A 26,992-nucleotide genomic window follows, 5' to 3' on the forward strand; every position below is an offset into this window, starting at 1 on the left:
ATCTCTTCAGTTGCAAGAGGGATAAATTTATTCCACTGTGTTTGAATCAGCCGGGAAAATTAGAAGAAACTATGAGTTGAACTACTGAGTAATTTACAGCTTCTTTTCCAAGAACCAGCAGACCCAGGAACAGATAGCATTTCCATCAGAATCTTACCTATTTTCTAGCCAGGTGGTAGTAAGAAGCATTGGAAATCTGATTAATTTCCTGTGGTGTTTTTTACCAGCTCCATGGTTACTGACCTTTCAAATACTCCTCCACATCTTTTGAGATTCTTCTGTTAGTAATGTTAATACAGGTGATAGGTGTACCTAACATCCCTTTGGGCCACTACAAAAAGGAGTCAAATCTTGGTTCTCCTCTTTGATTTAACTGAAGTTCTGTGACAGTCCCCTACCTAGAAACTAACATTTGAGGAGCTATATTGTTTCCCATTCCTTTCCAAGGTAGTCTGGGAGTGGCTGTACAATCCTTGCACAGCCACCAACACAAATTCTTGAATCAAAGCCTGAAAAAGAGGGTCTGTATTACTTTGAATTTAGTCTAGACTTTAACCTTTTATCCACCAGCTACCTAATCTACTTTGCAGTAAAAAAGCAAATTATTTAAGCCTAGAGTATAATTAGTGTTTCAGACCTAGATCCCAGTTCTACATGGCTGCTCTTTGACTAAGTTCTTATTTTGTCCAGTTTCTTTTCACTGAGAAGATACTCAGAGCACTGCATTAATGTTCTGTGGACAGAAAAGAAACAGAGATAGATCAGCTAGGTATACCACAACTGTTCCCTGATCTGTAAAATAATTGCCTTGATAGCCACTTTTCTTACTGTTTGCTCCTACTTTCAGAACTGTCTGCATTAAAAATGAGGCTGTGCATCTAGATATTACTATAGCAGGGCATAAGCTCTGCTAAAGTAAAGTTTAACAGTCACTGTCTGTGCAAAGATTATCTTCTCTGTGGGTTCTACCCACATGGTTAGTTAGAAGAAGCAGTAAGGGGTCTACTTGCACCTGTATTGCATCAATAAACAGAGCAAGGAATCTGTGTCACTAATGACAAAATATCACACCCACAAAAGTGCAAGAATGTAACACAGACCTTTGATGGTTCTAGGTTCTGGTCCTCACTCACCTTACATAGTCCTTTATCCCATATAAATACTTGTGACTACAGGAAGATAAACATTTTACAGAGGTGTTACCCACCAGATGGTGATGTCACTGTTTACGATTGTTTCCAGCAGCTGGAATCAATATCTGAAGTGTAAGTCAGACACTGGAAAACTAAAAACTTTGAAAGTGTTTTACCTCAGCTTGGAATCACAGCACTGCAGTCTCTGACCCACAGACACTTGCAATTTGGGATCTTGTGACATCGTGGTTCTTCTGTAATTTCTTGTAGCATCATCAGGACTTAGCTAAGCATACAGGGAAGGAGCTTGAAATAAATACCCTTTGTGTTCAACACAGCCAGAGTATGAAGGTCACCTTAGGAAAAAGGAAATCAATATACACCAAGAACAAAGGGCTAACACAAAATATGACATACTATTATCCCAACGCACAGTGCTGTACACAACTTACTGTCAACAAATGCTCAGAAATAACAAGAGAGATGGAGTGAAATCCTTATCATAGTTGTTTGGAAATCAAAGCAACTGGAAACAAACCCATTCCACCAGGAAGAAGCCTTGATATCCTCCTATGAAACGGCTGACAATAGAGTTGCCTTAGACCAGGGCACAGGTGGAGAAACATAAATAGAGTAAACTGGTTTTTACATTCCGTAGCTACTTATTTCTTTGAAATAAGTGTTTTATGTTACTTATTTCAATCTTATTATTACCATAAGATATACTATGTTTTGTTGGGGTTTTTTAATGTTATAAGTTAGTGGTGTGCTAGTTTGAAGGATCTGTTAAAATGCCACTACATGCAGAAGACCCAAACAAGACAAGGTGATAATCAGTAGTGCTTTTTTCTGGATTACATCTCATCTTCATTTACCACGTTCTTAACTGACTTTCAAATTATGGCAGAACTGATTGCAGGCTAGGGTTCCCGCAGGACAGATAGGGTAAACAGCACATGAAACATGAACTCATTCAATTCTGCAGATATAGAAAGGCTTAAGAAACTGTGCCATTCAGAAGGCATTACCCAAATTCCTCTCAGAGGAGAACTGCATGGCTAATGAACCACACAAAATCTACATGAGATTTCAGAGTGCTAACTGCTTAACCTCAAAAAATCATGTGTTGGTTTTCAGTTTTGCAGGGATGGGTGAGATGGTTGCTTTTGGAAAGATTTTTGAACAAAAGATCAGTTGAGAAAAATATAACTTTTGTACTTCCCATTTGCTTTGTCAGTTTAATGGAATCAAGATAGAATGAGGTATTAAGTATCATTACTATGGGGCTAAAGTGGAGGGCCTTTATTCTAGAAATGCCAGCATTAAAAGTGAAGGGAAATCCAACTACCAGTGCAAGGTAAATTCCTGCATAAGAGAAGAAAATCAATGAGCTATGGCAGTTGTCTGAAAACCTTATTATTTCAATGAATCACATTTATATAGACACTAATAATTATAATATAAATAAGGCAGTCAGAATAATGTAAAATAGGCCATCATCTAATACTCAGTATGTCAATGTTATTACCATAGCGTTACAATTACTGACGTTTAATAGAGAAATATGACACACACAGAAAGTAACTGAGATAAAAGAGCACGGTAAATTGGTATAGTACTGCAGAGAGTGATGAGCCACAGTTGTTAATTTCAACAATTACAAACTTACAGAGCAGGTTCTGCTTCTCTTATCCCAATGAATGGTTGTGTTAAAGCAAATAGTCCATACTCCTAATCCAATTCCCCTACTTCATAAATCTGGAAGGTTTATTAAACATCCCACCTGGATGTTCTGCAATGCTGTGCTGCTTGTGTTTGAGTGTTCCTTCTGCAGCATTAATTGCAGGTGGCAAAATTCCTTGAAGTGCTGTAGAATGTCACTGCAATTTGAAGTGTCTGTCCTGAAGGTAGCAGACATGCCATCAGCCTGCCTCAAAGCTAAGGACATTCATGGATCTCAAATGAAATAAACTTATTCTTTTTTGTGTCTCCCTTACACTAAAAATACCTGTCCTTTACTATCTCTGGAGTTGTCTCGTGCTCCTGCCCTTTTGAGTGACTTCATCGGAGGGAGGTAAAGAAAATTGACTGGATATCAAGACAGCATTAAGAAAGAAGAAAAAAAAAAGGAAAAGGAGAAAATAATCCAGGAAGATACAGTAGTGGTCATGTTTCTACATTTCAATGAGAAAAAGCAGGACAGAGATTTTGCATAACAAAAATAATTGCCATTATAAGGAACAAGTCAAATCCAGAGAAATACTAAAAGTCTAGCAAGCAAGTCAACCTGGTGGCACTTTGGCATGATTTACATCAGACAACATTTTCTGTAGAAGAATTTCCATTGGAGAGAGACAGGGAGAGGCTTTGCTTGTGGTTTAAGGAGCAAAGAATACTGCCTGACTTGGTTGGCTTTGGAAATCAGCTGAATGAGATTTTATGATCAATCAGAAAATGCACAAAGTTAATAATTATGGTAGGATATCCAGCAAAAAACGTGTTGAGGTCCTCATGTGATGAGGTCCTCCTTGTTGAGCTCACACATTCTGTGAGCTCTCCCACTTGTCCAGATGTCTATGACTTTTCTAAAAGCCTCATCAAAACTCTCCGGCCTTATTGCATTACTGGTTTGTGAGTAGTTATCTGGTCTTAAAATAGTCTGAAAAATGAGGGTGACCTAATTTTCCACACATCCACAACATCCTGTAATTAATACTTCTGTTCCTAAAACAATCTTCCCTCCTCCTATTTGCACGTGTTCCTTCTGCAGCTTCTTCCTCATGCCACCTTCCTTAATCGCAGAGGGCTGCAGAGGATCCTCAGCGTGACTGCTCCACAGAGCAGGAAAAAGTGAGAGAAGAGAGCATAAGATTTAGTGTGTCAGCTGGGTGCTAAGGGGAAAAAAAAAAAGCAGGTATCCTGAGATGCTTCAATGCTTTTAATGAATGAAATTGTACTGTGAATGAAATGCTTTCAAAGAGAGAATGAAAACATTTTTTAAATGTTTGCAAGTTCAATTTAGTAATTAATACTTTGCATGGATATTAATAGGGGAACAACTAAGGCTGGATGAGACTGAAAATACCTGTTCTGAACTTGAATTTTTGCATTCAATCAGAAGGACAATTTAAAAGGATAATGTGCAAATAACGAGGGAAGATAACAGCTTGAAAATTCATTAAAGTGGAGCCTCAGAATCTTTTGATTTGCAGAACCCCTTCAGTAACCCCTTTAATAACTTTTGCAGCATTCCTAGGGTTTGTAGTTGGAAATATTTAGGCTCTGGGAAAGATCAGAAGTTTGTGTCTGTTTAACAGTATCATCTATGAGTCTGAAAATAAGGAAGAAATATGTAAAGGTGGGAGAGGGAATTACTGCTGGGACATATGTATGCATTTTCCTGCCACTGTAGGAATGTACAGATTATCAGTCTGGGTCACTTTGTCTCTGGAAGAAATTCAAGAATTCATCCATAGGCCTTGTTTTTCCAGCTGCTTTTCTTCAAAGGTTTCTAAGTGAGCTCTGTCAGCATAAATCTTCCATGAAAGAGCAGCATCTGCATCCTGCCCCACGATACACACACCCTTTTTCAGGCTGCTTCATGGGAGATTAGGTGTCATGTCTGGTGAGGGGAAGGAGCCATGGCAATTGTCTGTTGTATGGCTCCTCTAAAAAATTGTATCCAGGACGAGATATTTCACAAAGACCAAAATAACTCCTTGCTGTTGTGAGAAGTGTCTTTATATTTCTCTGTGTTAGCTTAACTAGAATGTGATAGTGCTAGCTGCTACGGATAAAGCCAGATCTATCACATGAAAAACTATGAAGTATTATTCCAAGTGTATACTTACATCTCTTTTGACACAGAGCAATTCCTAGGATTTAGTAGAGTAAATAAAAAGTTGAAATATACTATATTTTAAAACAGAGTCAAAATAAAAAAGGCATTCCGTTTCTCAAATGACCTATTTCAAGCTTGAGAGCATTTTCAGAATTGCATTTCAGACACAGAAAACCCAAATCTCAACTTTTCACACCACTTCATATCCAAAAGGGATGTAGAAACTTTGAAATGTTTCACAGGATGGAAATCCTTTTCCCCCACTAGTTATACTTTGTTATGCTGCTCCTCCCCCTGCTCCCGCCCCCAAAAAAAACAAAATCAACAATTAAAGTAATTCATAATGTTGGCCATTGAGGTATTCATATAAAAATTAAAAAGGAATCTCAGGCTTTTATAATATAATTATGTATGTATTCCCTTTAAAGTCTGATCCAGTATCCACTGACAATCTAAGAATAGACGTCTTTTGGATGAGACTAGTCACTGATGAAATTGGATGATATTAGTCACTGAAATGAAGATGCTCTGTTACCAGACTCTCTGCCCATATTATGAATCTTAGGTGACAACCCCATTATTGGTTTGTGCTTATATCAAGCTTTACAAATTACCATAGTATTATTCAGTTACAGTGGTATATTTTGTCTTTAATGTTCAGATTTCTTCAAAATTCTCTCTCTATTATTAAAAGCTATATGTAATAATACTGTTAGTTCATAATCAGGCTGCAAAATTTATACATAAAAAAAGTATTTATCTTTTGAGGAAGCTTACAGTAAATTGGAAAAAACAGCAAAAATCTGTTTACCCATAAAATTAACACATCAAACTTTATGGTTCAAAAGAAAATGTCATAAATACAGAAACTTAAGACATTTGCATAACTCAGACAAGAAATTTCATGTAACCTACTGCCAGTTTTATCAGTGTTAAGTTAAATGATCCTTTCCTGCATTTGCTTCATTGAGCCCTAATAACATTTGTCTTTCTTCCTGAATTGAAATCATGTTAGCATGGCAAACACTAGAAGAGAAATCTACTGGGAATGATTTATGAGGAACTTCATAGATCAGCTTTTAACAATACCTAATCCTGGAACCTTAGCCATGACCTTCATTAACGAGAGAAATATTGCCAGTCATTCAAAAAGATGAACTTCAAGTGCCAAGTTTTACTGAAAAGCTCTAAAAGAAAACCCACAAAAAAAAACCAAAACAAAACAAAGAAAAGCAGGTTTGGGAAAAGGAAAAAGGAAATCTGCTTATGGGGAAGGGAAAAAAACAAAACAAAACAAAACAAAAAAACAACAACAACAACAACAAAAATTCCAAACCAGAGTTGAGCAATTATTGAAGGCCAAATTCTGGATGCCAAAAACAAGACAAAACCCCCAGATGTGACATGATAGGCAGTTGCCCAGAGTTCATGTCACCAACAGTGCTACTGTGCCTTGTCAGTTGGATAGCCTTCCTCACTGAGCACTGAAGTCAGAAGGCATCAAGTGGATCAGAAGCATTCTGTCCTTCTGGATTGCTCCAGCACCCTGCGGAGCACAGACTCAGATCTCACAGATAATATAGTCCTATTCTTTTATACCAGAGCTGTGAAAGAAGGGGGGTTGAGATAGCACCCATTCGGGAACCTTTTTGAGACCCACATCAACAAACTGGAGAATCCATGGGCAGCTAGAACTGTTCTTTTATATGGTGGGTAGGTATATTGATACAATATGACATTAAGCACAGCTGTGGTCTGCAAAGTCTTTGCAGTAAAGGATATTTCTCCTCCTGGAGAAAGGTATTGCTTGGATAGCAAGTGTGGTGACAATACTGGTTACAGTAGTTATAAGGTCTCCCTCTTACTGCAGGACAAAAACACTCCTTACCATGCTCTGTGCTGACAGCCTGTTCTTCCTGGAGGACTTCGAACAGTAAGTATGTACACGGCTGCAAATCCAAGGCAGGCCCTCCCCCTCTGCTTTTGGAGGAGGCACAGAACAGATGAGACTATGGCTGCTTATTCCTTGGCTGTGACAGATTTGCACACTATCATATACTTGCTGTGTTTGGTTGTTTTCCTTCTACCAAAAGAAAGATGTTTCAAAACTGTTGAGAGTAGAGTACAAATGAATCCATATCCCATATGTTGCTATTTATATTTATATACCCTTAGGGCACCCAGCAGACCTGGTTATGGAGCAGGTCCTTGTGGTGTTCAGTTACTATTCTGCTCATAAACACTTGAGTGCAAACAACTAGATATTGCCCTGTCTGCACTTAAATTGCTCATTGTAATTTCACATCAGCTTCTATTCCATATTAATTTTCTTTGCAACATATTATGGTATCTGCTCATGTATTTTGTGCAGACTGTGCAGCAAGAAGCTTAATCTAAAACATTTGCAGCAAGACAAGATGATCACATAAAGGTTATTTCTTGCAGAAGTTCTGTCTATAAACTACACTGAAGTATGTTTCCACTGCATCAGCACAATCCTCCTACCTTTGCATTTACCTTTTATCATCAAAATGGAGAAAAAAGGAAAATAAAATACAAGGGGAAAAGTCAAATTCCCAGGCACATAATCAGTGTGTTCAGACAGAAACTGACAAATCTCTGAAAATTATGTACTTAATCTGTAAACCTGTTCAATAAACTGCATTAAATATCACTGCTGAGTATCTGTTTAAGTGCCTAAATTCCCAGTAAGCCATATGGAATATTACTTTCTAATGTGGAATCGCCAGAGCTTTTTCATAGCGAAAACTCCACACACATGCTAAACTGTTGCAGAATAATTCATGTAGTCAGGCATTTGCAATTTTCAGAGCCTAATGGATACAGTAGACACTTAAGGGATATCTCAGCTTCAGCAGCAGCACTGTGTTCCATTGCATTACCCTGCAATAGAAGCAATGGCACACAACAGAGTCTTGTAAAAGATGGTATAAATTATCCTTGTACTTCAGATTTAACCTTAAAGGTTGGTATCCATACCCAAGGAATTTTTCTTCAATCATGCCCTTCAGGCATTTTCCAAAGGATAGGAAAGTTGCTCAGTATCAGACATGTTTCAGCTCTAAAGGTACTTATATGCAGTCTCATCTACGTATAAAATATAATAAGGATGCAGCTTGCCATCAACACACAAATAGCTTTTGTCAGCAAACATGCTAATTACAAAAATACGTGTTCCAAGACTTTCCATGTTAGTTCCTTGATGGGCTAAGCACATTAGCTGTTTTCTCATTACATCATTTCGGATATGAGAATGAATGCAAGTCCCAACACAGGTTTCAGGCACTGGAGAGTGCAGATTATAAAGATTCACCTAATAGTTGAAAAATTTCACAAACAAAAGCGTCATTTTTGCACAGGAAAATGCTCTGAATGGAATATCTGTTAAACGCTTAATGCATGCCCCTTGGAAGTCAGTGGAGCACTTGGATCCCCTCTTACCTTGTAAGATTTTGTTAATAAAAATCTAGTTAGTTTGCATGGCTTGTAGCCTCCTATTTGCTCTTTCTAGTTTAGAATGTTCTTCAGCATCCTCAGTGGAACATAAGCAGAAGAGTTATATATTTGTACTTATAGATGCCTACAAGGATTTTTCCCTTTTATTATGATCCACCAAACTGGAATAGGATTCAATTAATGAAACATACTCTTAACTCCAACTGGCCTATAATATGTTAAGTCAGAATATCAGATCCACTGGTGTAAACGCAAATATGTCAAAAATTAAATATCTGGTGACAAGTAACTCATTTGCTTGTATAATTTTAACCAAAATAAATTAATTTTGTAGGGGAAATTTCATAAGATTTTTCCAAGCAGACTACTTAAAAAAACCAACTACCCTGGCTTCTGCTGCTGAAGTAGCAAAAGGAGTAAAACCAACATTTACCGAACAGGAAGCAAACTCAAGGAAAGAAGGTTCATTTTCAAAACTTGGCTCTATGTACCAAAGTAAACTGAGGACACAGTACTGTTAGCCGCTGGTGAATTCTCTTCTTTGGACTTTAAGAAGTCTGGGGATTAAATAACAATAAAAATCCATGGATGATGGGACAGCCTCTGTTTCAGATGGTTATGCAGGAGAAGAAACACAGCCTTATGGTACTGAGTTCAATTTCAACTCACACTGTCATCAACACTCCCATACTCGGTGCCCAGGCAGAGCCTCACTGAGAAGGAGAGGTTCCTACATGCACAGGCACCAACATGACAGCAGATCACAGGTATAATCACTGAGTCTTCAGCAGGGGGAGGAAAGAACTGTGAGAAAAAAACTTGAGGCCAAAAACTGCCTAGAGCCTAAACACTGGCAATGACTTCACTTTTCTATTTAGGACAGAAAGTAGGAAGTCCTATTATGTGCAGGGAAGGAAAAAAGTCCTTGAGGCTCATTGGTGCAGTCTATGAATTGAAAAGTACTAATTTAACACATGGGTAGTAAATGGAATGATGGCATCTCTTCAAATGAATTCATAAATTAAAAGGTGTTTCACATTCTTAAAGGAACATTTGTGTTGGTTATAAAGAAATTAAGAAAACTGAAAACCTCTGAGTAATACATTGTAATTGGATTCACAGGTTATCACTGAGCGGTTGTGTTAAATGAGGAAAATAACATCTACAAAGGTTTTGAGCTTAAAGCGAAAATTGTAGCAAGTAGTTCTCAAAGACAGTTTAGTTCTTGGCATCTCTTCTAAGAACACATTGACTGATCTCTGCCCACATAAAAGAAGAGCCTATACTTAGTGTCTTCAATAAATTGAAGTTTTAGATATTCCAAGAGGAAAATGTAGATTATTAAAATAGATTTTTTAAAAATGTCAGGTATTTCCTTCTGTATGGTTACTGTGCCCAGTACAGTGGAAGCTGGGTGAAATGCACTGCATATGGAATAGAAGTCAGACTAGGTGAGCCTTTCTGACCTTAAAATGGAGATATAACTTAACTGAGTTTTACGGGACTTGCTAACATAAGCATCTGGCCAAAACAAGTTTTGTGAGTGTATTCTTTTGCATTATAGTTGTGTATTTAATGAGACTTCATACTTTTACTGTAAATTAGGATCTGTATCAAATTACTTTCTTTACCAGGTTGTTTTCCATCTGCTTCTTGTTCTCTTATGCTTCATATTTCTCTTCCTTCATATCCTTTTCTCCAACTGCTTGTCCTTTTCCACTTTACTGTCCCCATCTACTTAACTTTCTTTCAGTTTTTGCTTGCATGTCACAATTTATTTCTCTTCCTATTTCTTTCCATCATCAGCATCAGAAAATAGATACTGATAATGTCGCATTTTGCTGCTTTGCCTGCATTACTAAACATATTTTACAGCTGGGAGATTGACACAGGTAATAATAATTTGCTGGTTTGCTAGTGCACCTTTAAAGTATGTGTCACTGCTAAAAACAGAACAGAGATCTGCGTTACTGGACAAAGCCCTAACTTAACATTTTTCTTCTTTTTTACAAAACTGAAAGAACCTTTATTACAATTATAAATATAGCATACTCTTTCAGAGATATATGTACCATTTCAACAGTGAGAAATCTGACAGAACAGTTTTGGAAGGCCGCCTTCTCATTCCCTATCTCTGCTTTCAAGAGGCAGCCGTGTTAGATACTCTGCCAGCATTCAAGTTAGTAAGCACATTGGCATTGCTGCCATTAAATGGAAGTTCTTTTACAAAACTACAACATTCTAAATTCACTCCCACCTTTTTCATACATCAGTCAAGTTTCATTTCTGTGGTTTTGTCCTCTGCATTAACTTGTCATGCCATGCCCCAAATTATACATCGAACTGACTTCCAGTACATTCTCTACAGAGGATGCAGAAGAAACAGAAGTGTCTCACAGAACTCACTGATCATACTGTGATTTATTATGAAATAATGAAGAAACTGATTGGCATTAGTTTCAAAGCTTTGAATCAGGCCCTTTGAGAATGGATGAAATTGGATTGTATGATATTATAAGCTAGCAGATTTAAAGAAGAATTCTTTAATTTTGGGTTGTATTACAAAAAAAACCCTGAAGATATATAGTTTTAAAAAAAATCAAACAGCCATTCCCCTACTTGGGAAGGCAAGAAGATCAAGGCAACCATTTTACAAAGCTGAATTATTACGCTTCTAGCCAGCTTCCTCATCTGTTTTGTAGTGAATTAACTAATTGTTTATACATGTGACAATCTCACTACAGGATTAAATTCATAATTATTCATTGTACAGCAATTCAAAGTAGAAACACTCATTGAAAATATGAAGGCTCTAATCAAAACTATTTATAAGTAATTGGTAGCAAAGTAATTTTTCTGTATCAAGAAATTACCAGTGGAAAAAGGGATACTCTAAATTATTTATAACAACACAATTAACTAGTTAATCAAAAAATAATTAATTTTCCTCTTCTGTAACTTTTATTGCTGAGAATTAAAGTGCATGGATATTAAGCAGGGTCTTGTTTCATGGCAGTCACAGATTTTATAGTGCATGAGAAACTGTCTTGTCTTTAATTTAAACTTTCATGGCATTCAACTTTTGCCTGCACAGGATCAGCACTTTTTTTTTTTTTTTTGTATGCCTCTATGAAATTACAAAAAGAAAGCCATTTTATTTTGTAAATGATCATTTATTTGTCTTAAAGCAAATGATTGAGGGTACACCTTGCTCATTACTACAATTACTGACCTAGCTAGAATTAAGTGAACTCTGCATTTAAACTAATATGCTCTAAACAGCAATGAGTAAGGGCACCTAAACAGCAATTTAAATGCATCCATTTTGGTGGAATGAGTATTATAAAAGAGAGACTTAGTTCATATTAGAAATAATTTCCTGACCAACTCAGCATCTTTATACTATCTCCTGTGCTTATTTACTTTTCATATCATTACCACTGTTGCTTTGCCAGATCTTTTTTTTAATGATAACATCAGTTTCTCTCAGCCAAGAACCTTATTTTCCATAATTGCTTCTCATATTAGAACTTTTTGGAAATGAATGGCAATTTAGCACTAGTTGTCAAGGTGACGCTGAGGACTTCCTAGACATCCAGAACTAAGAACACACTTCCAGAAGAGATAGTGGGAAGTAGTCCCACTACCAAATGTAGGTTCCTAATTCAGCTGGTCACACTGACCAACACTAAGTCAGCAAGTCCATTCCAGGCATTTCTGAATTCAGTGGAGGCAGAAAGGTTCTGTTCACTATTGTCTTTTGTGTGTAATCTAGGCATTCTTTCTCTCTGGTGAGACACTTGTGTGCTGCTCATTAGGGTTGATTCTCAATTTTTTCTTTTTATATCCATATGTTGACTCTTCAACAAATTAGTTTTCTTGTAAAAAGTAAAGCACACTGTTGTTAGAATTACATAATGCAGAGAGTAAATCAGGATTTGCCAGAATGGCATTCATAAAATTTTTGCACTAAGAACTGACTTTTCAGAAAAGAGTTCAGTTTAAGGCCAAATGAGTTAAGAAACAGTGATTTTACAATTTTGTACTCAATACTGCCTTTTTTCGTACTCTGAACAGTCAGAATTCAGTGATGAATGCAATCACTTCTTTAGAAGTTTAACTTAACCTGCCATTTACTTTGTGTAAGATGGAAAAATGATCTCTTCATAGTTGAGATGGGACAGATGAGAGTTATACAACTGCCACAAGAGTAATAGCAGATTTGGAAAGCTGAGGATGAAAAGACATTGTAGATGTGGAAAGTAATCCTACCATCTTCTCAGAGCTGTGCAAGGCTCAGAGTAGCCCTGAAGGTGGACTGGAACACTATACTCATTGTACCTATTTAGCCATCTTCTCTCCTGACTCTCCCCAGATCTCCTCCACCTAGAAATATCCATGAAGGCTATAGTAGGTTTCTGTGCTGGTTTTGGCTGGGATAGAGTTAATTTTCTTCATAGTAGCTAGTATGGGGCTGTGTTTGGATTTGTGCTGGAAACAGTGTTGATAACACAGGGATGTTTTCGTTATTGATGACCAGTGCTCACACAGAGCCAAGGTCTTTTCTGCTTCTCACCCCACCCCACCAGCGAGGACGCCGGGGGTGCACAAGAAGTTGGGAGGGGACACTGCTGGGACAGCTGACCCCAACTGACCAGGGGGATATTCCAGACCATGTGGTGTCATGCTTAGCATATAAAGCTGGGAGAAGAGGAGGGAAGGGTGGGACGTTTGGAGTGATGGCATTTGTCTTCCCAAGTAACCATTATGCGTGATGGAGCCCTGCTTTCCTGGAGATGGCTGAACACCTGCCTGCCCATGGGAAGTGGTGAATGAATTCCTTGTTGTGCTTTGCCTGCATGCACAGCTTTTGCTTTACCTATTAAACTGTCTTTATCTCAACCCATGAGTTTTCTCACTTTTACTCCTCTATCCCATCCCGCCAGGGGGGAGTGAGTGAGTGGCTGTGTGGGGCTTAGCTGCTGGCTGGGGTTAAACCACGACAGTATGTTATCTGTTCTCCTCTGAATGAGGTGCCAATGGGCAAGTTGAAGCAACTGAACTAATATGACAAAATATCATTTAATTTTGCATGGCAATGCCTTGAACTCAGTTCTGTCCTCAGTTACATCTGTATAAACCCAGAAAAGTTCCACTTACAAGAACCTGACTGAAAGCAGAATGTGACTGATTATTTTTTGTATCAAGTTTGGAGGAAATGGCACAAATGTGAAGTTTGAAATCGGTGTCTCCCAAAAATCCTTTTACCTCAGTGTTTTCTTACAAACTTACAAAATCAATATTTATATCCTATTGGCTATAAACTGGAGGCTAGGAACACTGAAGGCTTCTGAAATAAAAGATGGTGAAGAAGCTTCAGCAAATATTTAGAAGCCCTCAGAAACAACACCTACTGAATCAAAATATTATTATGTTATAGTGCTGACATGTATGGGACACCAACTGAGATATGCACCAGTTCATCCTGAGACCTAGACTTCCCTTGAACCCACATTGTGACTGTATACTCATGGTCAAATTCATCCTGTAGGCAAGCTTGAATACCTGCTGCTAAAAATCCACCTATAGCAGCATAGTTTGATGGGCATGCTGCTCATCATATATTCCATATATTCTCTCTTACAACATCCACGGGCCAGTATCAGGAAGAGAACATACCCCCTCCTGGAGAAGAACTTAGCATCATGTGCTGCATGGCAGAGGAGAGTTCTGGACAGCTTCATTTCAGGCTGCTGTTATAGCAATGTGGAGTTGAGGTCCTGAAAAATAGCTGCTGTACATCTAGTATCAAGGATATGCAGACTCATGTTTGGTCCCTGTAATCAATGAAAACGTAGTCAGGGTAGTTCTGAAAATAGTCAAGTATGAGTGGGAATACCAAGACATTAAAACCACCCTTCTTAAGTTAATCTGAAAATTAACTTATGTTAGCATAAGATCAATCAGATCAAAATCTAACCCAGAGATTGTCTCTGGGAAGACTTTCCCTGTGATTGCACTTCATGTTTAGGTCTGCTGATCTATGCTACAGAAATTGCATAACTGTATTTTGGGACTTTATCAGGTGATCCAAATTTCCTCACAGCTCACATGTTGATTCTAGAAAGTTATTCACATACTTTAGACATCTTGGTGAGAAGCCCAAATGCAGAGTCTAAAGTTCTCAGGCTGTCTATAAACACTGGTGGAGGGTGGGGGCTGTTAAAGGACATGGTTCAGAATAACATCTAAATTAGGTTCAAATGCAGCAGCATGAATATTCCGTCTTCCTTTGTGCCTCCCAAAATTGTCATTTAGATGACACAGTCCAATACTTAGGGAGGACAAAGGCTACCTTATATCATCCCGCAACTTTTAGGAATGCTCTAGGTACTAAAATGGCACCCCAAATACAGTAGCATAGGCCTGGAGCCATTTATACCAACCTTATGCTGCTTTTGCACAGGTGGAATCCTGCCCTGGCCCCTTCAGTCCTGAAATCTTTCTGAAGTTTTTGTTCCGGAGTTAGTGATCTGAAGAGTCCTGAAACAGTGCAACAGCTTCAGAGTGGTTCAAGGCAGGAACCTCCAGGAGCACAGTCTCACTGCAGAGAACCTGGTAGGGAACTTCCAGAAGTTATAAATGATCCTTAGTCCTGTGACAAACAGAAGTTAAGGTCCAAGCAGTTCAGCCACAGAACAGCTCTGCTGTTCCTAATTCGGGGAACAGGAAAATGCTCCACTGACAGCAGTTTATAACCTTTGACAAGACAGATCTCTATAGTCTCAGTCCTGCTAGTTGCTTCATGTGGTAGACTCCCTGCTAGACTGCACTGGAAGTTTGGTGCTTGGAAAGACAGGGCACTAGCCCTGAAGAACCCTTTGGAGTATGTCAGTGATAATGCTTTTGTAAGCCTGTCTCATTTTATCCAATATTAAGAAAGGGTCTACTATATCTCATGGCACTGTGTGGCTGAATTGTTTGTGTGTTTTTTTTCTTCTGACTCTTTCAAAATGAAGAATGTTATTTCCATCCATCCTCACAAGCTATACGCCCTTAATGATCATACAGGCCACAGCTGTATATTTATTTCTATGCATGATTTCACACTGTGTCTCTGAAGTCTTTACTTTTAAAGTCATTCAGTCTTCTCTTGAAAATGTGAATAAGAGGCCAGCTGATTTGTTCCCAAAGATAATCAAATTCTGCAACAAGTGTCTGTGCTGATTTTTATACACTACACTTGCCTCTAAGGACAGAAGTACTTTTTAAATCTAAGTGTCAAAGCAAGTCAAAGGGAGGAAAGTGAATCAACCAGGCACTCACATTAGGATGAGATAACTCAATGCTTTCATACTGCTGGATAGCTATTTCATGATCTTTTGCTTGCAAAGGGAAACAGCAGTTCTGATTAAACACTATTTTATCTGTGCTCTTTGTAAGCATAACTCAGTGAAGATGGTGGTATGATATGGCTGAGTTTTGAAGGCTTGTGCTTAAAAGATATATCTTTAAGGCTAGTACCTTACGTGGATTCTCTCCTAATTAAGAACACCTGTAGAGGCCTGACCAGACCGTGTGGTTCAGCAGCAAAACTGCCGAAGGGCTCTGAAAAGGCAGAAACTTTGTGTTGTCTTTTAACCTAAATTATAACAGGGTTCAAGCCTGTGCCAAGCAGAGTAAAGCTATATAATTTATGAGCTATGAGGGCAGCTCTGGGCCCCTCTGAGATGATTTTTATCAGTGCAGTAGCATAAACAGTTCTTCTTTACTTGAACATTGGGAACAGGGAGCACTGGAAAGCCTGCTGTATAAAGGGGATCCAGCCTGTGCTAGTATCTATGTAGCCCACGGATATTCAGGTAAGTGTGTTTGCATTCCTCTTCTTTTTGAGCGATGGCTGAGGAAGAGGTTATGCTGAGCTCTTCTGCAGTGTGCTAGAGACTGAGCATGGGCTGTGTGCTGCATGACTATATGAGGTGCAGTTTGAAGACAACGATTTGGTTTTTGCTGTTAAAGTTTTAAGCCTGTTAGAGAGGATCTTTTCTACTTTGATTCATTGTCTGCCTTTGTTCTGGAAGGCTGTTGCGCAAAACCTCACCAGTGGTGTAATGGGACTACCCACGGTAATAGAAACTGTACTCAGCTGTAATGATGGGTTTGGGCCCTTGCTTTGTCTGTGTTTTGAAGAAGTCTTATTCCTATGCACAAGCAGGTGTTATTTAAGGATTGGTCCTTGAGTCAAGTGGAAAGTTATTAGATCTAAGCAGAACATATAAAGAATTATTTTGCTTGCTATATATTATTAATGTAGTTATATCTAAACCATGAAAGATGGTTTGTAATAAACTCAAAATGACTGTATAGAACAGAACTCAACATATTAAATTTTTTTATGTCAGGGTTTGAGGGACTTTGGGAGACTTAAATAATAAGCTGTTACTGCAGCTGCATATTCTTTTCAGCAAATATGAGGCAAGAGGTGAGAAGAGCCTAAAAATATCAGCTAACTGGAAACAGAACTAAGGCAATGTCCAGTTTAGCACCTGCAGAAACAACAGATAGGCTCCAGGGGCAGCTGGCTTTTGTTTCAGTCTCAGAAGGTTGACTTTTTTGTGGTGCGGGGATTGAGGGGGTTTTTGTTTGTTTTTTTAAACTGTCATTTTGACTCTAATCATTATAGGAAAAGGGACACCTTGAAAATCTTAGTGCTTGTTGTTGCATTTATTTCTAGTAGCTTTTGCTCCTTTGCATCTCCTGCAAATGAAGTTTACAGTACAGTGAAAACTTTGAAGTCTTGTGTTGCTCAAAAGTGCATCCTTAAGTACATATAGTTAAAAGGCATGTACTTTTATCTGAACAATGGGGTAATCTTAGGAAATCTTTCTTGATGCTAGCCCGTTACGGGGATATTGATTTTTCTTGGGCATCCTGTTCTGAAAATTTACTCCTGGCCTACCTTCTTTATGTAGTCACATAAAATGTGTGGCACATCCACCACTACGAGGTATGGGTTCAATTTGGTTTTCCCCAGTGCTTGCTTTAGGAGAAGGGAGAATCTGTTCTGAAGTAACAGATCCTGGGCTTTACTCAGTGCTTTCCTTGTTTGAGGTATCTAATGAAGCAAAACAATGGAACCAGTTCTCAGACAGCATAAGCACAGTGTCACAGTGTATCGAAGGGCTGCTAAACTGCGTAGATGTACAGCCACACTTACAGGCTGTGTTTCTTGAAAAGAGGCTAACTTGATGTGTAATTCCTCCCTCTGTAATGAGTCTCTTTCTGTTTCTCTGTCCATTTCCCACATCACTTCCATCCTCTCCCTCTTGACACTAGAAAGTCAAGAACTTACTTTGCTCTCTCTTTGCAGATGGGTAAGAACAGTACTGCTGACAGATCAGTCTAGACCTGAAAGTGGGATTACATGCTTTACTTGAGTCCTCTTACAAGATGTGAATTCTAAAATGTATGTTGAACTCCAGACTTCCTCAAGGTGTACTTATAGTCCATAACATCTTTATCTTGCAAATGTCAGAATGATCTGTTCTGTGTTGTTTGCAAGAGCAATACACGCAGATATACTGGAGCCCCAGGAAAGTCAGATGAAACCCACCTTATTGAAGAAGGAAGTGGTTTCTTATTCTTGCTACAACAAATAAAGGGTGCATGTTAATTTTGACAGAGCTTGGTTTAGGTGATTTTATAAAAGGCCACTTTGCCAGCTGCTGCTGTTCTGCATTGTGGTAGCCAACTTGTAGTAGCAGTCAGAGCTTTCCAGTCATGTCAATACCGCCCCAGAAAAGTCTGACTATGCACCTCGGTTAGGTGTAGAATTCGGGCGAATTACCAGACATTCAGACATTAAGACAGCCTTGAAGATCTCCTAACAAGTTTCGGATAAATCTATGGGAGGTCTGTTTAATCAGGGTATAGATCAAATATTCTTTAAGACAACACTTTGGGACATCAGCATTGCTAATGTGTATAGATGTGAAAACCTACTGAAACTTCTGAAAGATCCACAAAAAAACCCACATTATTTCAGTGTAAGACACCAGTTTTCAAGCAATGTAAATAAGCACAATTCCACTAATTGCAGCATAGTGCTGGGGATCTACATTCTAGCTTCAGCAGTGCACAAGCAAGGTCAGCTAGAACAGGTTGCCCAGGACCATGTCTGGATGGCTTTTGAGTTATCTCCAGAGATGGAAACTCCATAACTTTTCTGGGCAACCGGTTCCACTGTTTGACCACACTCACATTAAAAGGGAGAAAAAAGAAAAAAAAAAAAAACCAAAAACTTGTTCTCTTGTGTTCAGATTTAATTTCCTATTTTTTTATTTGTGCCCATCATCCTGTCACTGGGCACCACTGGAAAGAACCTTGTTCTGTCTTCTTTACAGCTTGTTAACAGTAACTTCACCAAGACAGTTGTAAACGAGATGATTAAGGCAAGCTAGCTGTGTGCTGTTCTGTTTTGTCTGGCAATTTCCCCAAGGTCCAAAGCAGCATCTGCTTCAGTAAAGAAGACCCACTGAGTCCCTCTGCTGTAGCTCCCACCAAAGACAGAGGTTTGAAATGCCTACATCTTGAAGATGCTCTCTATACTTCAGTAATTTAAAAGCTGTAAAACTTTGTTTCATGAACTGACTTAAAGAGTCACCACGTTCCAAGCATGAGCTGTCTTTCAGTTTCATGTTGACTGTCTTGGTGGTTGTCAGTTTAAAACCTTAGAAAGTTTGCAGTTCTGCCTGAAATCATTAGATAAGGGAAATGGGTCACCTAAATCTCCACAAACTTTGGCTGCCACAGAGATTCCCTATTGCATACCTCCAGCAAGAATAAAATGTAAAATCACCTTAAAGCCCTTTGTTGGTATTGGTTCCTGATGGTTACTGTTAAAACAGCTTCAAAAGTTGCTGTTTTAATTTAAATTAAAAAAAAAAAAAAAAAGAAACCTCTTTGAAGTTGCTCCATTTTTTATTTTCTCTGTAATGTTACATGCTGAATGCTGCAGAGGGAGGGATGGGGAGATACATTTCAGGCTCAGCTTGCCAGTTGCAGCAGAAGGGGACTTGTTAATTTAAAAGCTTTTTCTTGATGAAAAACTGGAGCCCTGCCCTCATTAAGCACTGTCAGTTGGCATGACTCTCTTGTGCTGCCCAGTTATGCCCCATAAGTCTGGGATAAGAAGCACTTCTTGCTAAAGGATTAAGAGGGAGACTCTTAGAAACTTTTTACAACATTATGTAAGAACTGAGTCAGGCTGTAGGTTTTCCTTGGACTTGAAGCAACCAGGGCCACAGTTCCAGCCCGAACATGAGCTCGGTGCTCTCATCTTGGAGTTCTTCAAAATTTTAAGCCATAATGGTCTATGACTAACTCTGCAGCTTAGATTGGCACAGTCTCAAAGGTAGGTATTCCCCTGCATCTGGAAAAAAGTGGACACAGTCAATGGCCTTTTAAAGCATACTGCAAGAAAACTGCACAACAGCTAGAGGCATCATGTGTAGGTCGTTTAATTTCTTCAGCCTCATTATCCTTTTAATAGGTGTGTGCAAATACCATAATTCTCCTTTCAGAAATCCAGTAGAAAACTAAATGATTTACTAGTTCAGGCCAATGACTTTATGGGACCTGTACTGTTCTTTGTTGTATATTTAATGCAGTGGGTTTGTTCTGTAAACAGAAGATCAAGGTCAGATTTCTCTTGTAGGATCTGAGCATCAAGAAAAGTTAAAGTAGCTTTTGATTAAAAGTTTTTAATACGTGAAGTATCTTATCTAATGCTGATAGGGTTGTTCATAGTGTGATTGAATAATAGCATAACTTTATACAAACAACACCCTCAAAATATATGAGTGTATAAAAAACATATGAGACTAGTTTCACTGGGTGATTATGCAGGTGGTAACATCCACTATGGCTCACACTTCATTTTTATTGTACCTTTCTGCTCACTGTGAGTCTGTTTATCTTTGATCCAGAACGCAAAATGAGCATTTGAAATAACAAACAGAAAAGAAAAAATATTATCAAAGGCAGATTGGAAGCTTTCCTCTCCCCTGTTCCCCAAGACTAGATCTGAGATGGATATTCTCCTTTGTTTGAAAGGAGGAACAGAAAGTTGTACCTTAGAGCAATTTTATGCTCTATCAGACATGCTTTGTCCCTAAAATAAGGTGTGCAAGTTATAATAGTGGAGGTGGTCACCTTGTTTATCACTGTTTATCACTGTGAACAAGCACAGAATGCTGGCCAGATGAACCAGGCAGCATTCTCCTTAGATATTTGAAGGTATGTTTTTAGCTGTGGTAGATTTTTCTGTAATACCTCACAGGATGTCTCCCAGAAACAGGAGAATGTGGAATCTGATTCTTCTATTTTTTCCCTACATTGTCCATGTTTTGCGACCTGACAGATAACAGCAGTTTGTATATAGGTTTTCTGTTGCTTTGTATAGTTCTTCATTAACCAGGCAAATCTGCTGGTCAGATTCCAGGGTATGTATGGGTCAGGAATATTTCATACTCACCAGGTTGTCATCTGTCTAGATATTGTCTGTTTCAGGATTGTTAATTTTTTTATTCATATCACTGCTCACCTGACAATTGTGGTGGTCCTAGCACCTGACCGAGAAGCACGTAGATCTCACTTCTCAGCTTATTTTTTGTAATATTTGCATTTAAGACTCAGTGCTGCTAAGAGAGAATTGAGCTGGAGTTGATTGTAACTAAGATCACTATTTACTGATCTCTACCAAAATGTTCTGAGGATTTTACACTTCAACAAAGCCTCTTTAAAAAGCTATTTGTGCTTAAAGTCAGGTTACTGCGTGAAACAGTTCTTGTCATAGGACTGGACAGTGGCAGTCTGCCAAAATCCTTCACTTCCTTCAAAAGCTTCTGTTGGAGATCCTCAGTCTTGACTTGGTGCTGCAGGCACTGTGTGTATCTTGTTGGTCATTGTAATCCTGTGACTCTTCTCCAGATCAGATAGAATAAGTAGCTCACCAAACTGAGCAAGCAAGATCAGAAACTCTATAGGAGACATCACACCAGGACATGTACTATAGGGAATATGCATTCTGTAATGTGAATGGCCAGCACTTAAATGAGGAGGTAATAGATATAATAAGTGCAGTGTGTTGGTGAGTACAGAGGTAAGCCCACTCTGGAACAAAGCAGTGCATGGTGGCGTACCTGCTGAAAGACTGCTGATAGCAGACATCAGGAACGTATCTTCACACAAACAAAAGCCCTGCAAGTGAAAGTAGTGCCGTGACCTAAAAGGCTAAGAAGTCATGCTGAAAAAAATATGAATCTGGAAATCATCAACTTGAATCAGTCTACACCTTGAGACAGGAAGGGCAGCAGGCTTAGGAGATCTGAGCATTGCATACTTTGCACTTCTTGTGCTGTAAGGCCTTCAGGGGAGGGAATAGCTTTCTGTGATGGTGGAAGATGATCTGGATGCTTCCTGTAATGAGGTTGTTCTTGGCTAGTCAAGCAGCTGGCTACAATCACAGCAATACTGCATTGGCAGGAGTCCTGAAGATCAGGAAGTGGCAGCACAGTTACCAGACAGGCACAGTATATCTTCCATTGGGGTTCTGTGCTCTGTTTAGTCCTTAAGAAAATGAGATGAAATATAGCAGTGCTTTTTAACTAAGAGAATTTCTTAGATGTCTGAAGGAAAAAATCCTGCTGCTAAAACAGGCCTCCCAGTAGTGAGGCATCATCAGGAAGGTGCACAAAATCAGGACAGGCTGCCAGAACAGAGCAATGCGTGGTGTTGATGGTGCTGCTGACTGGGCAGCTGCCTTTGTAAGGCAAAGGGAAATCTGTAAGAAATTAGTGGATGACTGGGATTATACATGTTCCTAACATCAACACCTGAGGAAAGAGGGCAGGAAGATTTGGGGATATGGAGAAAGGCAAACCCATTTCACATGGAAACAGCAGGTTTGAAGAGCAAGCCTAAAATGGGTGTTGTCAGGCATGGACTACACAGCATGAAGAGGCATGGTTTCATGTAGCGCTGTATAGTTTGGGGTTTTCTTCAAAAGAAAATGATAGACAGCTGTCTCCTGTGTAACTGTGAAGGAGAGAGGGAAATGGTGCCACAAGGACTAAAAAGAAGCAAATCCAAAGTGTGGATTCTGGCTATGCACATTAAACTTAAAGTAAGCCAGAAATAAAATACAGCTTAGGTTGGCAACCTCATTTAGGGCACAGGGATTACTGTATTGTCATGATTGACTTCAAACGCAGCTTGATTGATTTTCATGAAAGGACTAGGAAAACTGGGAAAAACTAATTGTGTTCTCTGTAAGACATCTGTCATACTCAAGACAAATATTTAAATTTTGGTTACGATCTATGGATTCCTTCCCTCCTTTACTTAGGCACTTCTTGTATAAAGCTGCTACAACCCTTTCTCTTTATCAGTGTAAAAGTCTAGCCCTGCAAACTTGCTAGAGAATTGCTTTACCCACTTTCCCTTTCAGCTAAACCATAAAATTCCATGTGCATGACGTAGCTTGAGTGTTTTACAGGATCAGTCGCACCATGCTAGTAACTTTAATCTTGCAAACTTCAGTACTGCCCTGGTCTGTCTTCCTTGGACGTTTCCATTGATGAGCATTGCTTATTCACAGTAAGCTTCAGCACAGTTCAGCTGGAGCTGCTCTAGTTTTGATCCATTATGCAAACAGAAATGTCAGTGTACTTCCCTAAATGTTAGCTTTGATTTATGATTTCTTTTTAATCTGTGCTAATTTGGGGGCTACTTGGCAGTAATACATAGCTTGAAAAAGAGCATCAGTGACTCAAATGCTGTTGCCAGGTTTCTGTGGTTTACTTTTGCCCATACCAAGCATTATGCAATTAATCTCAAGGTCTTAGGCATGGCAAAACAAAACAACCTCTCAGATGTGGCTTACTCTCAGTATGAGAAAAGTTTCACTGGCAATGAGGAATTTGAAAGAAAGAAGAACAGTATATTTATAAACAATAACTATAGCACAAAATGCTTCTGTAAGCAGAGACTAAACTTAGCATTTGCAAGATTTTTACCTGTTTTCCGAGTATTCTAAAGCACAGGTAAACCATTTGATAGGTCAAACTAAAGATCTTGTGAGTTGTCTACAGTTCTTACACATAGGTTTTTATAACGTCTTCCTGAAAACTACATGATTTTTTTCCTTTAACATATTTTTCTCCATTTGAGAAGGTTTGATAGACATGCCCTGGGTAAAAAGTTGTCTTTGAAATTGGTGCCAGGTAATGTACAGATGAATTAAATTGCGTACAGCCAACGTTGAATGAAGAGTGGGTATACAGCATATGGCTTATCCACACATAATCAAAATGACTCTTTGTTTAGTGGGTATAGATAGCCACACAGCACCTACAATGCTGGGAACATTTGATGAGCCATATCATGGTGCATGGCTAAAGCACTCTATTGACTGTTTTTTTGTCATGATACAAAATGGGAGAAACTCACTGGAAAACAATAGGGAAAGACCACAAGAATTTCTTGTTTTTTCTTGCTCTGCACCATCTTAATATGTTGCATATTTTTAATTACGTAAGCCAGAATAAACCAGCTACAGAACCATGTTCAAAATGTTGGATGACATAGAACAGTAACTACTTGCATATCTGGGCCACGCGAACTTTCTAGCACTGCTGCATGACTTGCCTAGCTTGTTTAAAACCAGGCTAAACTGTGGGACTCAATAGTTCACAGGTCCACTAACAAACTGTGCACCGTGCTGAGCTCTGATACTGAGGACACAAGTCTGCATGCATGCTGAGGAATGAGTGAAAAGCTTTTTAAAATACTCCTTCTGACAAGCCTCTGAACTGCTCACTGCTGGCTAGAGTGAGCAGTTGGACTGGAGCCTGGCTGCACATGAATGCCTAGCACATGGGACACCGCACCTCTCACCTGAGACACATAAACCAAAGGTTGAGGATCCCTCATGTGCAGTCAGGTTCCAGCTATGAATTGCTGCCCCCGGGGCTGCAGTGTGTGCCAGCTGCCTGTGCCCTGGTCTGGCAGCACAGCAATCAAACAGCTCAGCTGTGACCACAGGTGAACTGGATTGGAGCACATCAAACTGCCTCCATGGCAAGCAGCAGATGCTGCAGCCTCTGCCTTTCAGCTGAAAGTTGTGCTTCTTCAGCAGTGGTTAAAGACAAGGGCAGCCATTCAGGTAACAACCTTATCTCTTCCATATTTGCTTTTGAAATACATCTTTTCAGCCTTCATTTTGGGTGTACTTAGGCTTCCTCCCCTTTGGTGAAATCCCAGAACTCTGCCTGAGACCATGCTGAAGCATGAAGTGTGAACACTGCAAATCTTCATGAGCCAAATCACATCAGCCTCAAGTGGGTTTTTCTAATGGGTCAAGATGACCGAGAGCATGTAGAAGCCCATGGACAGACTAGCTAACAACCAGTGCAAAATGCCAAGGCTGGGTGGCCAGACAGCAGTTCTGGAAAAGCACTTCTCTCTGCTTGATATCATTCTTTGCTGAGACCTAGGATGAACTCTGCCTGTATAGGTGACAACATATAAAACAAAGGGTATTTAAACCACCAAATTACTTGAAGCAAACAAAGATTTTGATGATACAGTTTGCTTTAAAAATATAACTGTACCTTCAACATAAGTATGAACCAGCCCTAACATTCTTCCTTCCCATCTGTCTAGGCATATATTCTGACTTTATGAGGTATTGGAAGGGCTACTCAGTTTGGGGGGTTGGGTTTTTCTTCTGAGAAATGAGTGGGAGTTAAGGAAAAATGTTTGAACAATACACTGTTCTTACTGGAAAGTTTCTTAATAATGATAGTTCAGAAAAAGCTTAACAGAGTGTTAGCAGAAGTGTAAAAGGAAGCCAGGTAAAAATGGCTTTTGCAGAGAAGGTAGCAAATGTTTTTGGATTTCCTGTCATGCTTTCAAGTTCTTGTATGGGGAAATCAAAGAGACAGAGGAAACTTAACCATTTGCCAAATAATTTCAGTATTTCTAACAGGTGTGCAGAATGAACATAATCTCTGCTATAGCTTTTGCAAGCTGCATTAGAATGCAAAGTTAAGGACCTCAAATAACCAAGGTTTGTAGGATTATACTTTCTCATTTTCCCCTGATGGCTTTGGAGATGTTAGCCACTTTCAACCAAATTTGACAGGACAGTTTTTACTGGCAGTGAAGTTCACCAAAGTTTTATGACAGCTGTTGTATGGGCAGGGAAGAGAGTTCCTATAGCTAGTGCTAGAGAAGTTGCACATGGATATGTTAGGAGTTACCCATGCTGATCCTGGTAAGATTTGAGAAAAGCTGCAGGGTCTTCTTCCAGTAAGCATGGTGTGGCACAAGAAACATGAGAAGTAGAGTAGGAGAAGCTAAGGTTGTGGGTCTGAGGGTAAGAGTATGTCTTCTGGTTTTTTTAACAGAATTGTTCTGTGCTGCTAACGAAGTAATTTTAAACCAGCTTTTTGTAACAGCTAACTAATGTACCCTGCCAATGCTCTAAATGCCCCAATTAACATTTTGGAAGTTGTAGGGATTAGGGACTGTCACTTAAGGGGAATTTCTAGCTGGAGACGTGCCTTCTCTCCAAAAAGCAAGGAACATACTTGCTCTGCTGGGGAAAGAGGTGTTCTCTCCTCTTAACTATTCGGCTACTATTTAACAAAGCAGAAATCCCACTTTTCTTCTCCTGTTTGAAGCAATGGACCTTGCTTTCTTACAGTCTGTCTGCACCACCACTTTCCTACTTAATACATGTAACCCACCAAAGCTCTGCTATGTTGTCCTCCAAAACCCCTTCCACTGTCTTCATGTTACCTAATTATCATCATCCTATTCATTTTAAATAGTTGGTCTCTATAGTTACATTTTATCTTTATCCCCTTAGGGATCCTATCTATCCTACACTTGTAAGCCCATTTCCTGTTCTCATGAGCCCTTGGAGTCCTTTACCCCTTTCCACGTACCTGTTTACAAGCTACTTTTGAGGGCCCAGCTGTCACAATAAGACTAAAGACTGAATCCAAAATTAACTAAATACAGCTGTTCCACAGGGAAGCACCGTTACTGATAAGGCCATCAAATTACAGGAAAAAATAGAGATGTAGAACACAAGTCCTGTACAGCCAAGAGCAATTAATAGTATTCAAACAATGGCTAAACCAGCTGGGTAACAAAACAAGGTTCAATATAGCCAGGAAAAAAAAAAAAATGCGGCAAACTAACTAAGTAGTGCTGTTCAGGCAGCCTTGTCTTCCCTCCTACCTAGGTAACAGATATAGTCTGGGCTTTTGCCTGCTGCCCAAAAGGCATGATTATTGCGGGGGGGGGATCCCTCAAGGAAGACCAGCACAGTGGATGTTGTACTAGCAAACCTATGATGATGGTGGGTATCTGCTACAGGTGGGACAGGAAGGATAGCTGCTTCAGGAGTGGGCAGAAACTCGGACATTTTCCAAAAGATTAGGCTGTTCCTTTCTCTCAACTCTGACTC

The 26,992-nt window shown here is 39.2% G+C and overlaps 1 protein-coding gene across 2 annotated transcripts in view; it reads left to right on the forward strand.

Moving 5' to 3' along the window:
* Window positions 1–26,992, forward strand: part of SLC39A10 (solute carrier family 39 member 10) — a 133,107-nt gene that overhangs the window by 23,472 nt on the left and 82,643 nt on the right. The window contains exon 1 of one of the 2 annotated variants that reach the window (XM_075028028.1): window positions 16,169–16,313. The exons of the other annotated variant lie outside the window; for it this stretch is intronic. The gene's annotated coding sequence lies outside the window, so the exon portion shown is untranslated. Of the gene's footprint in view, window positions 1–16,168; window positions 16,314–26,992 lie in introns of those variants that run through there. 2 annotated transcript variants of the gene reach the window in all.

The sequence above is a fragment of the Buteo buteo genome, chromosome 5, assembly GCF_964188355.1.
Source record: "Buteo buteo chromosome 5, bButBut1.hap1.1, whole genome shotgun sequence".
NCBI lineage: Eukaryota > Metazoa > Chordata > Aves > Accipitriformes > Accipitridae > Buteo > Buteo buteo.